General features: G+C 41.6%; 1 protein-coding gene across 2 annotated transcripts in view; it reads right to left on the reverse strand.

Annotated features, from left to right (window-relative positions):
• Window positions 1–12,733: 12,733 nt before the first annotated feature.
• The window catches only part of TBC1D16 (TBC1 domain family member 16), a 170,333-nt gene continuing 169,373 nt past the window's right edge, over window positions 12,734–13,693 (reverse strand). For both annotated transcript variants that reach the window (XM_069076088.1, XM_069076087.1), the window contains exon 14: window positions 12,734–13,693. This exon is cut by the window's right edge and continues 381 nt beyond it. The gene's annotated coding sequence lies outside the window, so the exon portion shown is untranslated.

The following is a 13,693-nucleotide window of genomic DNA, read 5'->3' on the forward strand; positions in this document are numbered from 1 at the left end:
CTGCTTATGAAAAAGCTGTACTAGCCAGTCAAATTCTTTGCTGGTTGGAAATCGTGTTGTTTACCAAAGAGCCACATTTGGAGTCTTTCGACCCAAATTATCTTTCCCAACAGATTCAGGAAGAGAATGCGAGGACACAGGGAGACTCTGTGTGTGAGAGAGATGGAGAAGAGGGGGAGGGATTGTTAAAGTTGGACAGAAAGAATGCTAGCACCATGCAGAAGGTGTGGTATGTGTTGAGTTCTGCTGCAGGCGGGCTCCTCCGTGTGTGGGGGGGGGGGGGGGGGGGGGTAGGCGTGGGGGGAGGCAGCACACTGGACTTACGGCATGAAAGCTCATGAAATGTTTTTAATGACTACGACGGGCTAAAAGCATTCCCTCCTCCTGTCCGGTGGACTGAGGGCTGCCCATGGAGGTGGCTGAAGCCAGAGCTGGGGCAGGGGGGTCTCGGGGCCCCAACTGGCCAGCTTGGTCGAAGCTGAGAGAATTCGAAGCCGGTTACTGAATGCATTGGCTGAAAGGTGGCCCTTAGAGCCTCACCAAGGGCGCTGGAGCCCAGAAGTTTCCTCTTTCAGTTTGGCCTAGCACAAGGACCTAAGTGCTTTCCCTTTGAATTTCTGCTGCTCTTATTTTCATTGAGAAGCGATTACTTAGAGAGGCTGCCAACTCTTGCCACGTCCCTTTAATTAGAGTCTTCCAAATTTACTTTGTCACCGGGGTTATTAATATTTATCTGGAGCAAACCTGACATTATTAGATTAGCAGCCGGGCTCTAGGGAACGAAGCCTCCGCCCTTCCTGTGGCAATCGCCTGCCTGGCGAGGGTTTCCAGTCCCACTGCCCCCCTTTTGTGAGGCCATGGCCGCTAAAGAGGACAGGATCAGAACATGCCTTCTTTTGGAAAGCGCACCTTTATTAAGGGAATCAGCTGCGCTTTGGGGGCGGGGTCATCCATCGCGGGTATGCAGGGAGTTGTTCTACTCGGGAGGAAAAAAAAACCAGGCTAACCAAGGTAGTAGGGTCCTCTTCAGCTTCCACTGCCAAGTGGCGCAGTTCAGTCCAGGCTTTTGATGGGACAGTGGAAAACCAGTCTGTTCCGCCTGGATGCAAATATCAGTTCAACACTTCGAAGATGCTTATTACAAGGTGTACAGTATTTTCTCCCCCACCCACACATTCCTTTCCCCACTCCACCCTCCCTTGAGAAACAGCCTATTGCTTGTGAAATCAAAAGGAGACAAAGCAGCTTCTCCAGGAAAAAGGAAAAGGCACGGAGCACCTCTAAGGTCCTTTTAACCTAGGCATCAAGGAATTGTCTTTTTGTAATGGGCCTACATCACCAACCCCACCCACCCACTCTTTCCTCTTGGGGCCAAAGTGAAAAAAACTCAAAAAAAAAATTACCACAAATTAGATGGCCAAGGAAATTAAGAACTGCAAAGGTTGCAGGCCAGTGTGCACTGCACATCACTCCCAGAGTTTGCTGTTGAAGGTCTGCCCTGAAAAGCTAAACAGTAATCTGTCTAGGATGGCTTTAGTGAAGTACAGAAAAGAATGCATTAACTTTCCCCCACCCCCCTAAACCCATGGGGCTAATGAGTCTATGGAGAAGACAAATGTGTGGAATTGGGATATTCATCCAGTTGAAACCAAGCTTGAAGTTAAAAATATTTTTAAAACAACAGGTCTCAGTATGGACAAATCACTGGTGACAGATTAATTATAGAAAATAAAATTGGGAGGGAAAATTCCATTTCAATCTTATTTCTCTGTCATGTATTGGGCTCTGGGATCACCCTCCCCCAAATGATGGGTTTTCTGAAAGTATCTTCTCTTTCCATGGACTGGGCAGCCATTATAAGGTTGTTGCTGGAGTCGAACAACTTGAACTTCAGTAGAAAAGCCAAAGGAGAAAACTAATTTCTGCACAAAGATTTCTCTGCTCACCTTCTATACCAATGGACCCTCATAATTCAAGCTGTGAAATGTGTTTTCAAGAAATGAAAAGGAGTTCACAGTTAACTTTGCCTAAAGAAAGATTTCTGAGATAGAAGCATCTCAATAACCCCCAAATCCTGCATATACAGGGTCTCATGCTAAAAAATTAAGGGAATAACTCTGACCACCTTCATGGAATCCCTTCCCTTTTGGTGATATGTGGGTTAAGGTCTTGGGGCAGAAGGTCTGGAAGAGATGAGCCACCTTATGGCATCCTGAATTAGTTTTAGATCTAAGATACTAAACGGGATTGTTCATCCTTAAACTGATCCCTGTGCCTATTAGCTGAGTTCTGTTCACTTAGCAGCTAGTTGTATTTAGGGTTTGTGATAGATCTCATTCTGTTTTCCTAGGCCCTGGGGAGGCTTAAATCCTGAAATCACTTATACCACCAGAAAACTCCATGTTGACCCCAGGTCCTCTTCCAGTCTCTGGCAAAGGGAAGATTATTTTCAAGTTCTAAAAGTCTTGAGGGATGGGAGTGGGGATGTCTCCAGAGCTACTCTGGACTTTCCTAACATTGCTGTGTTAACTATTCCCTTGCCATACCTTAGACTGGTGAAGGAGAGTTTCTTGTCACCCTTCCACTGGCCAGTCTCCAGTAGCCTATTATGGATGCTACACTGTCTACATATGACACTCAACATATCTGCTATCCTCAGATCCCAAGATGGTGAAGTTGGTGCTGTATAATCTCGTCTTCATGAAAAGCATTTCTTCAGTTCCCTTGGATTTCACCTTCAACCCCCAACTTTTTATCATTTGTCAGAAACCCACATGGAGCTTCTTATTGGATTCAACACTTTGGAGAACTATCTCAAACATAGGGAAAGGCCTGTTCTCTGTATTTGCTAGTTCTAGTATGGTCATATGGCTTCTGTCAAGGAGAAAAGCCAAACCTGTGTGGATGCTGACTTAGTTACTATTAGGAGGAGACTTTCTGGGAAACTACAAAGAAAACAAAATCTCCCGCAGCAAAGATGACATAAGTGCTTAGTAAATGCTTTATCTACATGCTTTCAGTTGAGATCTGATACTTAGCATGAGAGCAGGCCTTCTTTGCTGCTAGGTGAGACTTCCTCAGAGGACAACCAGATGCTTTCTGGTCAGTGTAACCTGTTTTTGATACTTTCCTGAGGTGAAGCATCAGAAGCAACAGTGCCTAACATACTAGTAATTGCCCATATTGTGCAAAGGAGCCATTGCCAGTCATCTTGACCTATGTCTTGCCACTAGACTCTGGAAGGGAGTGAGGCTGATGACTTTTCATACCTCTGCCTCACTTAAATCCAATTCACTTGCAAGTGAAGACATCACCCTTTTGATATCACTGATCCTCAACAATGAACAACAAGAGTTATTTAGCCATTCTGCTACTCTCTAGCTGTGTCTACTTCAAGATTCCTAATATTCCAGAATGACTATTAGTTGTATCAGCATGGTCCAGTGTGAAGAATACAGGAGTTTAGAGTCAGAGGGTTGGTATTTGAATCTTGGCATTGCTGCTTAGTACCTGTGTGGCTATAGATACTCAGGATTTCTCATCTGTACAATGAGAGATGACTAGATTATCTTTAAGTCTCTTCCTAGCTTTAGACATTTTGAATCTGAGCAGAAGAGGTAATCTAATTCTTGCTTTATAGAAGAAAACTGTCTATGGGTCATAAAGCAAAGTCCCTGTGCTAGGAAGACAAACTGTAACTTTCAATTCCAGGTTCAGCCACTAGAATAAAATCTCCTGAGAAAATCTCACAAATATATGTATACATCCTGTCAATTTAACCTAAAAGGACTATATTCATATCAGAGACTAAATAATATATGATCACAGAACAAATTCCTGGAGAAGGCATCTCAAGAAGCTTTTAGAAGAGATGAGTCTCCATCTGAAAGCTCTCCAGTGAGGTCAGCTCCTTATTTCTTCAGTAGGGTACTCCTAGTCATCCTAATATCAGCAAAATACCTTCTCTTGTTTTCTTTTTTAAAGTAACTGATGACTTTTTGTTGTTTCTTCCCCCAGGGAAAAATGGAGAACCAGTCAGTACTCTCCTAATAAACTCCCAGATAAAGGTTCTGTTGTCCCTCAATGCTAATTCCCCAAATCTTTATTCATAGATTTCCATCCTTTTTTGATCTGATTTCTCCAAACTCATCTGAGATGCTGTAGGTGTAAATTGGACAGAATTCCCTAACTAGGAAGATTCAACAAGGTAAACTACATGAAAAGTTTTTTGGCTCTTATTTATCTAATACTGCATTAGCTCTTTTAAACTATACAGTTGACTCACAATTTATAATCCACTAGGATTCTTAAGACCCTTTCCTGCTATACTTGATAGCCAAAAATTACCTACTGTGTATCCATGAAGTTTCCCACCCCCGTCCTTTGGCACACAACTTTCTTTTTAAAAATTTCCCTTGCATTTTATTTATGCATATCAACTACTATTCTAAGAAGGGCTCCACAGGCTTCACCAGACTGCCAAAGATATCTATGACACATAAAACAGGTTGAAATTTGCTCTTCTTAGTCATGACCCCCTTTCTGTTGAACTGCTTCTAGTTGGTCAATTGGGTTCTGAATTCTGTGCCTTCTTCTGATTCACTATACTTAAATCAGTACAATATGAAACTCTTCTTCACACATTATTTCTGCACCCAGTAACTTGGTATTTAGTGTGCTTCACAAAGAAAGCAGAATATTATCATACAGTGAAGGCAGATATTTTCATGGATAGTCACTGCATGGCACATTTTAAAACCAATTTGTCTAAATTATATGCACTATACTTCCCAGGAGCCCAGGGACCTCATGACATTCCTGAGATGCAAAATGAAGACAGTTACAGGGGGGAGAGGTAGATTAACTCTTGAAGTACTACAGCACCTTTTTCTTAGAAAGGATTCAGATGCTGCTTACCCTTTATAACTCTCCTTTTCCCTCATCATCCAACTGACCAGTTGTCAACAGGAACAGGGCAACTCTCAGATGGACATTAACCCCCACTTTCCTACCTGTGTTGAAAGTATTCCAGGGCCTCCCTGGTAGGTAGGTAAGAGAACACCCCCTCTTCCCACTATGACTCCTCAATGTCCTTCCCACCTACTCTATTCCCCCTCAGTAACTACTGCAGCTAGCTAGGTGGCACAGTGGGTAGAATGCTGGGCCTGGAGTCAAAAAGACTCATCTTCCTGAGTTCACATCTGGCCTCAGATCTGTATGATCCTAGGCAAGTCACTTAACCCTGTTTACATCGGTTTCTTCATCTGTGAAATGAGTTAGAAAAGAAAATGGCAAACCACTCCAGTATCTTTGCCAAGAAAACCCCAAATGGGATCATGAAGTTGGACACAACTGAACTAGTAACTACACCTAGCCTTTCCATTCACCATAAACTGAACATAAAGCCTTCTTTATGGTTTGTCTTCTCCAAATACAATGTGAGCTGCTTAAGGACAGGAACTGTCTTGAATAGGAGCTATTCATATCTCCAATATTTAGCACAGTTCTCCACACATAGTAAGAACTTAATACTTCTCCATTCATTCTAAGGAACTCTACTTAATAAAGAAAACACATAAATATACCATATAGAATTAGATGCATAAAAGTATAAATTTGGTATAAGATCAATGAGAAATTTATGTTGTTGTTTTTTTGCTTTTTGGAGGGGGGAAGGTAGGGCAGTTGGGGTTAAGTGACTTGCCCAAGGTCACACAGCTAGTTTTGTGCTAAGTGTCTGAGGCCACATTTGAACTCAGGTCCTCCTGACTCCAGGGCTGGTGCTCTACTCACTGCGCCACCTAGCCGCCCTGGAAATTTATGGTTTTGAGTTGGGCTTTGAAGAAGGTATGTCATCTATGATTCAAATGGCCAGTAAAGAAGAAAGCTTTGAGGACCAACAAGATCAAGGTGTTATTGTATCCAAGTTCAGGTAACTCCATAACAAAGCCTTAACATTTTCTCAATTGGCCTTAGCAGACCTTGAAAGGTCAAGCAGTGACTTCAAACTGGGCGACAGGATTGGGAGTTCCTGAGCTTTGTCTGATCAGATGTTTGGATTGGGCTATCATGATGAGAGGCAACAACCACAGTCCATTGGATCTTTCAAAAGAGGTCTTTTGGTTGAAGTTTGTGATCATCAGCTCTAGGCCCTGCTCTGGGAGGGGGCTTACTTTCAGTGACTGATTAATGGGGGTAGACCCTTTCTGTACTTCAAGTCAGTTGCTATCCTCTATTCTCCCATCACTTTTGTGTGTGTGTGTGTGCACACCATGCTTACCCAGCATTTCTTATGAATGCTTTGGGACAATTTTATGACTTGTTAGGCATTGCAGCTAGAAATGGAACCCCATTATATGGCTGCTAGTTCTGGGAGATAACATGTAAAGCACAGTGTCACCATTCAAGGATTGTTGCTGAGTTTATGACTACATTTGGAATATGGCTTTAGGCTAAGAATTGTTAAGTTCTTCAACCCAAACAGAAGACCAAGAAGTAATCTTTAGATTGTTAGCATCTTTAGAGATGGGAACTCCTTAAAAATAGGGCTGTTTCCAAAGTAACAATGGTAGTAGAATAGAAGCTTTTGCCTAGTGACCCATTCATGGGATTTAAAAAAAAAAAAAACTCTCAGGTAGAAAAATGCCTGTTGCTTCTAGATGTTTAGCATGTTATTATGGATACCTGGGCTGGTCAGTCTTGGGATGTTTATACCACACTCATGCCAAGTTTGAGTCTTCTAATCTTGGGTCCAAAGCAGGTTGAGGCAGCTTGGTGGCAAGGGCTGGATTTGAAGCCCGAGAAACCCAAGTTCACCGGCTGGAGCTGGATACTCAGGGCTTTGTCTTCTTTAGCTGCTTCATTATAGTAGGAGCAATACGTACCAACTAGCCATCTCCTACAGCATTCTGAGAATCCCAAATGCTGGTATATTTTTTAACACAAACTCTCATTTGATAGGTCTTGAGTTCAAGCTCCTATTTTCAGCACATCCATCAAGTCATCAGAGAACTAATTGCTAGGCTTCCACTTACACTCAATCCTCAGCAGGTTTTTTCTTTTTTTTTTTTTTCAAGAGTCATATTAACCTTGTTTGCTTCTAAAAAAAAATTCACAAATGCAATGTTCAGGCCTTTCCTGAAATTGGAGCTGAGGCTGTAGAAGTCCAATAAAACATTGTTTATTTTTCCAGGTTCTGGAGACTGAACTGGGAAAAAGAATGTGCAGGACTAATGGCTCTTCAAGGGTTAATGGGCCTTTTCCCTGGTGTGAGACACAGTGAGCTATTTCATTAATACTCCAATCAAACTCTCCATCTCTGCTGGGAGTTTATGCAGCTGTCCTCTAGTTCCCCTCCCCATCTGCACAGACCATTTCCTTGAAGAACCCAACAAGACTTACAGTCATCTCCTGCTGCCTTGGATAAAAAAGGCTTGCAGAGTCACAGCAAGCAGAGAGGAAGGGGCTTGCCTGTGCCCTTCCCCAGCCTGCCGGGCCCTCCCAAGTCAGAATTCATATGGTGCATAGGAGAGGTGGAAGGGCAGCTATTCCTACTTGACTCCTCAAAAGGGATCATTTTGCATTTTTTACCCTCTCTTGTAGAATCATGGAATAGTAAAGCTGGAGAGAACCTCAGAAATTTCAGAACCTAAACCCCTTATTTTATAAATGGAGAAACAGAAATCCAGGAAGGTAAAATGTTTTGCTTAAGACACTTCCCTGCTGAGCAAGACCAAGGGCAAATTGCCTTGTGGACTTCTAATCTCAACCAATAACTTCTGGCTCTTCATATATTACCACCCACCACCATCATTACTTTGTTTCATCATCACTTCCTCCTACATGTAATGTAGGGTATATATATTAATTTTTGGTATTTAAAAGTTTTATGAACTGTGGAACCTGACAACTGGAGGCAATGAAAAACCAGGCATGGTTTAGACATTGAATACAATGGACTGATGGTTAGAAAACTAAAAAAATCAGAATTAAAACACTTGCTTTAAACATTAGCAATGTTTAAGAAATTGCCACAACAGAGTTCATCAAAGCTGGGCCATGAGGTAGTATGTTGTCATGAAAAGGTACTGGAATGGATGTCAGGAGAATTACTTATATAAAGTACTTTAAGGTCTGCAAAGTCATTTTTCCACAACAATCTTGTGAGGTAGGCAGTGCAAGTATTATCCTCATTTTTCAAATGAGGAGACTGAGTCTCAGAAAGATTAACTGATTTGCATAGGGTCACAAAATTATTAAGCGTCTAAGCCAGAATTTGAACTCAGATCTCTGTGAGGACATCCACAAATGGTTAGAACTGAATGGACTCTAGAGATCTAGAACAATCCCTGATTTCACAGAGTGGAAAACAGACTATTGAGTAGAAAATATTTTCTGGTCTTTCACTGGACCCAAAACAGGTCCAAATGGGAGTTTTAGTCAGAAATATCACAGACTTAAAGTTGTGTTCAAATCTGAGCAATGGATACTGTGATTAGATTTGATCAATTACAGCCTGGAGAACAATACTGGCAAATGGGTTCAGAAGTCTCAAGTAGAATCTCTGATTTATCAAGCACTAGTTGCCAACATTGAACAGAAGTTCAATTCATTTCAAATCAACAGATACTCATTAAGTGTTTAACACCTGCAAGACCTTGTGCTAGGGTGCAAGGGATGCAAAGACAGATATGACAAGGGTCTGGGTTATAATTCCAGCTTTACTACTAATTTTCTGTGTGACCCTGGGTCAAGTAACTTCTCTCCTCCAGACTAATTTCCTCATCTTCTAAAATGAGGGGGCCAAACAAATGGTCTCTACAGTCCCTTTCATCTCTTAAAGGAGCCCTCTTCTACCTCCTTGGATCACTATTTCAAAACAGTTCCAACAACCTTGCTACTCCCACTCTCCCATCCAGGGACCAAGAATCTCCTTCAAATCAAGTCTGCCATTGTTCCTGGATAGGGTGTGACAATCTGTACCCCTATGCTACCACTCATCATCCCATAACTTTTGAACCCAAAGTGTCGCACTCTTGTCTACCAATCTCAAATGTATCTTATGTGCCCAACTAGAATGTAAACTTGAGAACAAAGACTATCTTTACATATGCATATCTTCAGAACTTAACTTGGTACACTTAACAATCATCCATCCATCCAATTCATAATATCAGAAGTTCTGAAATCATCACCTTGTAGAATTTCAACAGTACACTTGAGGCAATAACACTTTGAACTTATTTATCTTTGTAATAACCCTATGGGGGATGTACATGTTTGAGGGACGGGAGGAGCAGAAGAGAGAAGTATGTATGAAAAGGAAGGTTAATACTCATTTTACAGAGAAAGCTGAGGCCAAAAGGTGATATGTATCTCAATTAAAAATCATACACTAACACGGTGGTGATAGAATGAGAAACTTGACTTCCAAACCAGTGCTCTTGGCTCGACCACAACTGTCTTTTAAATCCAGTTCTACTAACACTGATGTCAACTGCCTTATTCCCAGAGTGGAAGTCTATGTTATCTGGGTCATGGTGAGTACTCTTTATAGTTCTCACATGCTTAAAAATAAAACAAAGTAAGTTCTTTTGGCTTCAATTTAAGAACTTCCCCCCTTCTGAGGCTGAATGTAGTCCTTAATCAGGCTCAATCCAAGCAGTTGCTGGTTCAGCTGTGTTGATCTTATTGGGAAAGTTCTGAAAGGAGAGTCTAGGGAACTTGCTCAGGCCTTTCTTTTCCTACTTTGAGAGAACTCAGTCCTAATTCCATACTCGCTTCCTGGTAATCAAGGTTAACGCCTGTGTTAACCAATCACTGGTGAATTTATTCAGGGATCTCTGTGAACTGCCTCCCAAAACAGAGGGAGCTTGAGGAGATCTGTGTAGTACAAACAGGACACTCCATTCTCCGTTCCTCATGTAAGTCCAGGGCAGCCCTGCTAATGTCCACTGGCAGTGACTGAATGGGGGAGGTGGGGTAAAAACACAGCCAAACAAAGTGGGCAGGAGTTGGGCTCCTGTAGACTTCAATGACATAATTACAAACAATTACTGACTTACTCGATCTTCCTAATCCTCCCAGTTTTCTAACACATAAAGTTATATTAGATTCATCTCCTGTCCCAAATATTGGTTCTGTGGCCATTCCAGAATGATTTGTGCTTCAGAAATTAATCTCACACAATTCAGAGTCATTCTTATTTTTTAATATTCCTAACTGCCTATTCAGACTGGACTTCACTTTTTGCCTTTCCTTTTCTTATCTTGCAAGAATGAGACTGATACTAGTCCTATGAACAACTTATTTAAACGATATTAAACAATCCACATAGACTTAGGAAGCTCAGGTCCTTTCCCAACTTCTCTATTCCTTTCAGTATTTACATATGTTTGCCCTTTACCCACAGTCAAATGTTGCCTGGTATAAAATTGGAATGAGAGCAAATGAATAGACTCTACTAATAATCAGCATGGGTGATGTTACAGCTACTCACTCACACTTGAATGTAAACCCTTCACATAACGTATCAACACCAGTCTGATCATCCTATCATACTACCCCCTCTTCCCTAGTCCTGTGGACAACACAGCAGCTGTCTTAAAACAATCCTTATAACAATGTCCTAAATAAACAAAACAGAAAAAATCTCTTGACCTTTATCCTATTTAGTTTTCAAAATAATTAACAAGGCATTCCAATGGAATAACAGCAATTGACAGAATCATAAAATCATAGCCTTATAAGGGACTTCAGAGGTTAGGTAGTTCAAGCTGTATTCTGACAACATTCCCAACAAATGATCATTTGGGCTTCACATAAAGGTTTTTAGTGAAGGATCTGCTATTAAAATTCCATGAGGAAAACCTATAGATTGGAGAACTACTACCTTTTCTTTTTGGAGGGAGGAAGGCAGGGCAACTGGGGTTAAGTGATTTGCCCAAAATCATAAGGTTAGTTTTTTGTGTTAAGTGTCTGAGGCTGGATTTGAACTACAGTCCTCCTGACTCCAGGGCTGGTGCTCTATTCACTGCACCACCCAGCCACCCCAACTGCTACCTTTTCAAAGGGGAACCAGAGTGTTTTAACTTCAGATTTGCGCTTCCCTAACCTAGGACTAGAAGAAAAACTCAGCAATGTATACAACTTAGCAAGAGATCTTCCCAAGAACAAGGTAAGTACTTTCTAACTCCAAAAGAACCCATAGTCCTTAAACTCAGCAATGTTCTTCTCCCATCCTTCTAGACCTTAATCACTCAATTTTTATCTGATGGCTTCCTCCTCTGAAACTGTCACCAATGTGGGCTCTATAAACAGCATAGTAATCAGATTTCATAGAAACAGTCTCCTTGCTATAAACTTTCTACCCCTCCCCAAACACATCAAAGGGTGCAATTCTTTTTCCAGGGGCCTTGAAACAACATTATGTAACATCAATGGCAGAAATTATTAGTGGGGTTAGAATGCTTTAAAAATTTTAAGTATGCACACGCATGTGCAAGGCAACCGGTAAAATCAAACAACATTCTAAAAATGAGCTGAATAAGCGACATTACTGAGAATAGAGGGGCAGGGCTTATTAGCCCCTATTTGCACATTCTGATGGTGGAAAGGCTAGAAGTCTAATGACTGAATCATCCCACTAATGCCTTTTGCTGGCTGGGAATAATCCTGGGGCAACAGCTGCTCCAGGGTTTTTGACTGGTTTAGCCCTAATCGCATCCAGATTAAGTTGTATGAGAGTGGGAGCTTTTCCATAGGCCTCCCCATAGAAGCAAATATTCGGAAAGTTTTCTAGGCAAACCTGCTGATCTTGACACCGCAGTGAATCCACAGATTTTTGCTGTTTTCAAGGCAGGCTAAAATTTCAGTGGGCTAACCATCCCAACCCACAAGGGCAACTTAAGTGTAAAGACCATGTGGTAATGACAAAGGCAGACAGCAGGTGGCGCTTTGTTTCCATTCCCTTAATGGGAAACAGCCAGCTGGTTTGGGTGGTTGTAAAGAATGGGGTTCTGTGGTTATGGTTGTGGAGAACTTGGCAGAATTCAGAATGAATACTTTCCGTCTGGGCATACCAACAAGCCTCTTCCATCACTGGGTCACTGGAAACCTGCAGTTGCATGAAGGCAGCAGTACCAATGCAAACAAGTGCTCTTCACATGGATAAGGGGAAAGGAGGTAGGGAGCCAGATTATGAGGGGAGCCTTTGTGTTTCTTTGTGGGGACACAAGCAAAGCCAGAGTACTTGGAAGGTGATTCTGAACCAATTTCTGCATGACCAAGGATTTTCTCTGCTCTGATTCTCTACTCAGAACAATTACTAAAGGACAATGGTGGCTGAACAGCTCTTGTGTTTCTATGTCCCAAACCTCCTTGAGATGTTGGCAGATAGATTTAAATCAATATTCTTTGGTGGTAACCTCCTAAGGGAATCTTCTTCCAGTTCAGAATTAAGATAATTGGTGTGTCCTCTATCCTACAACAGAGAAGCTCAACTGCAACCCTATCCAGATTCATATTCCCCAATGGTAATATCAAGAGACAAAGGCCTCAACAGCTTTTTCCAAAGCTGAGTTCTACTAATAATGATTCTAAGACAGAATGCCCAGAAAAGTTCTGGTAGGAAAACTTGAAATTTGGGTTTAATTTGGCCTTTAATCTTAAGGAGGTTCCCCTACTGTGGTGGATTTTGGGTTTAAGGAGTGCAGAGTATGATGAAAAGGGAAGAGGCTGGTAACTTAATCTTTATTGCTGATAAATATCTTTTTAAATGGTACAATTCAGCTTAACCTTTCAATTCATACAACTGAGAGTAGAAAAAAGATCTTATTCAGAGGCTGGAGTACCTGAAATGCTTGGAAAGAGGAAGAATTAAGAGGCCTAAAGCATCAAAGGAATGAAGTCTGCTTGTTCACCATTTCAAGCAGATTTTTAGTAGAAGGATTTGGTGCTCTGTCCTTTTTCAGGATGACCAAAAGGATTCTCATAGGCCATACCATTCTATCTCTAAATTCTAGCATGGACAACTAACATAATCTCTTCATATAGGGATAAATAGGTCAGAAGGACTTAGGTCATCCACAATAAGTAGAAAGAGCCCTAAATACTGACCACTTAAGTGTGACAATATTTGGCTCTTTGGGAGCCAAGATCATAGCAGTAGCTATCTCTGAATACTTTTGAGGAGGGCTGTCACTTCCCTTAAATGAATCCATTTTTTTTTATGATGTATGTACACACACACAATTACACAAAATACTCTTACCCATTCAAACACCATTTGGCTACTGTATGTGGTGGGGCTAAGCAATGAACCTGGCAGAAAACCCTTATGTAGAAAACCAGTCAGCTCCCAGAAAGAAGCCAAGGGAGGTGAATCATACATTCTCCAGAAGCCTACTGCTTAGGCTCAAGAGGAGGCAGTTTCTTTCATATGTGAGGGAGTATAAAAAGCTCGTAGTATCATTGTGAAAAGCCAAAAACTCCCCAAATCCTATCCTACCCTGTCCCAGTATCCCCAAATCAACTGGGTTATTTTTAGTGACAACTTTATGGCTCAGGCTGGAAGTCACTTAGGCAGTAGGTTTTGGTTTCAAGAGGTAAAATGTGTGCATGATGATTGTGTGTGTGTGTGTGTGTGTGAGAGAGAGAGAGAGAGAGAGAGAGAGAGAGAGAGAGAGAGAGAGAG

This window comes from Petaurus breviceps, unplaced genomic scaffold (genome assembly GCF_028583685.1).
Source record: "Petaurus breviceps papuanus isolate PSGF00001 unplaced genomic scaffold, PetGlider_PUasm1.0 90925, whole genome shotgun sequence".
Lineage (NCBI taxonomy): Eukaryota > Metazoa > Chordata > Mammalia > Diprotodontia > Petauridae > Petaurus > Petaurus breviceps.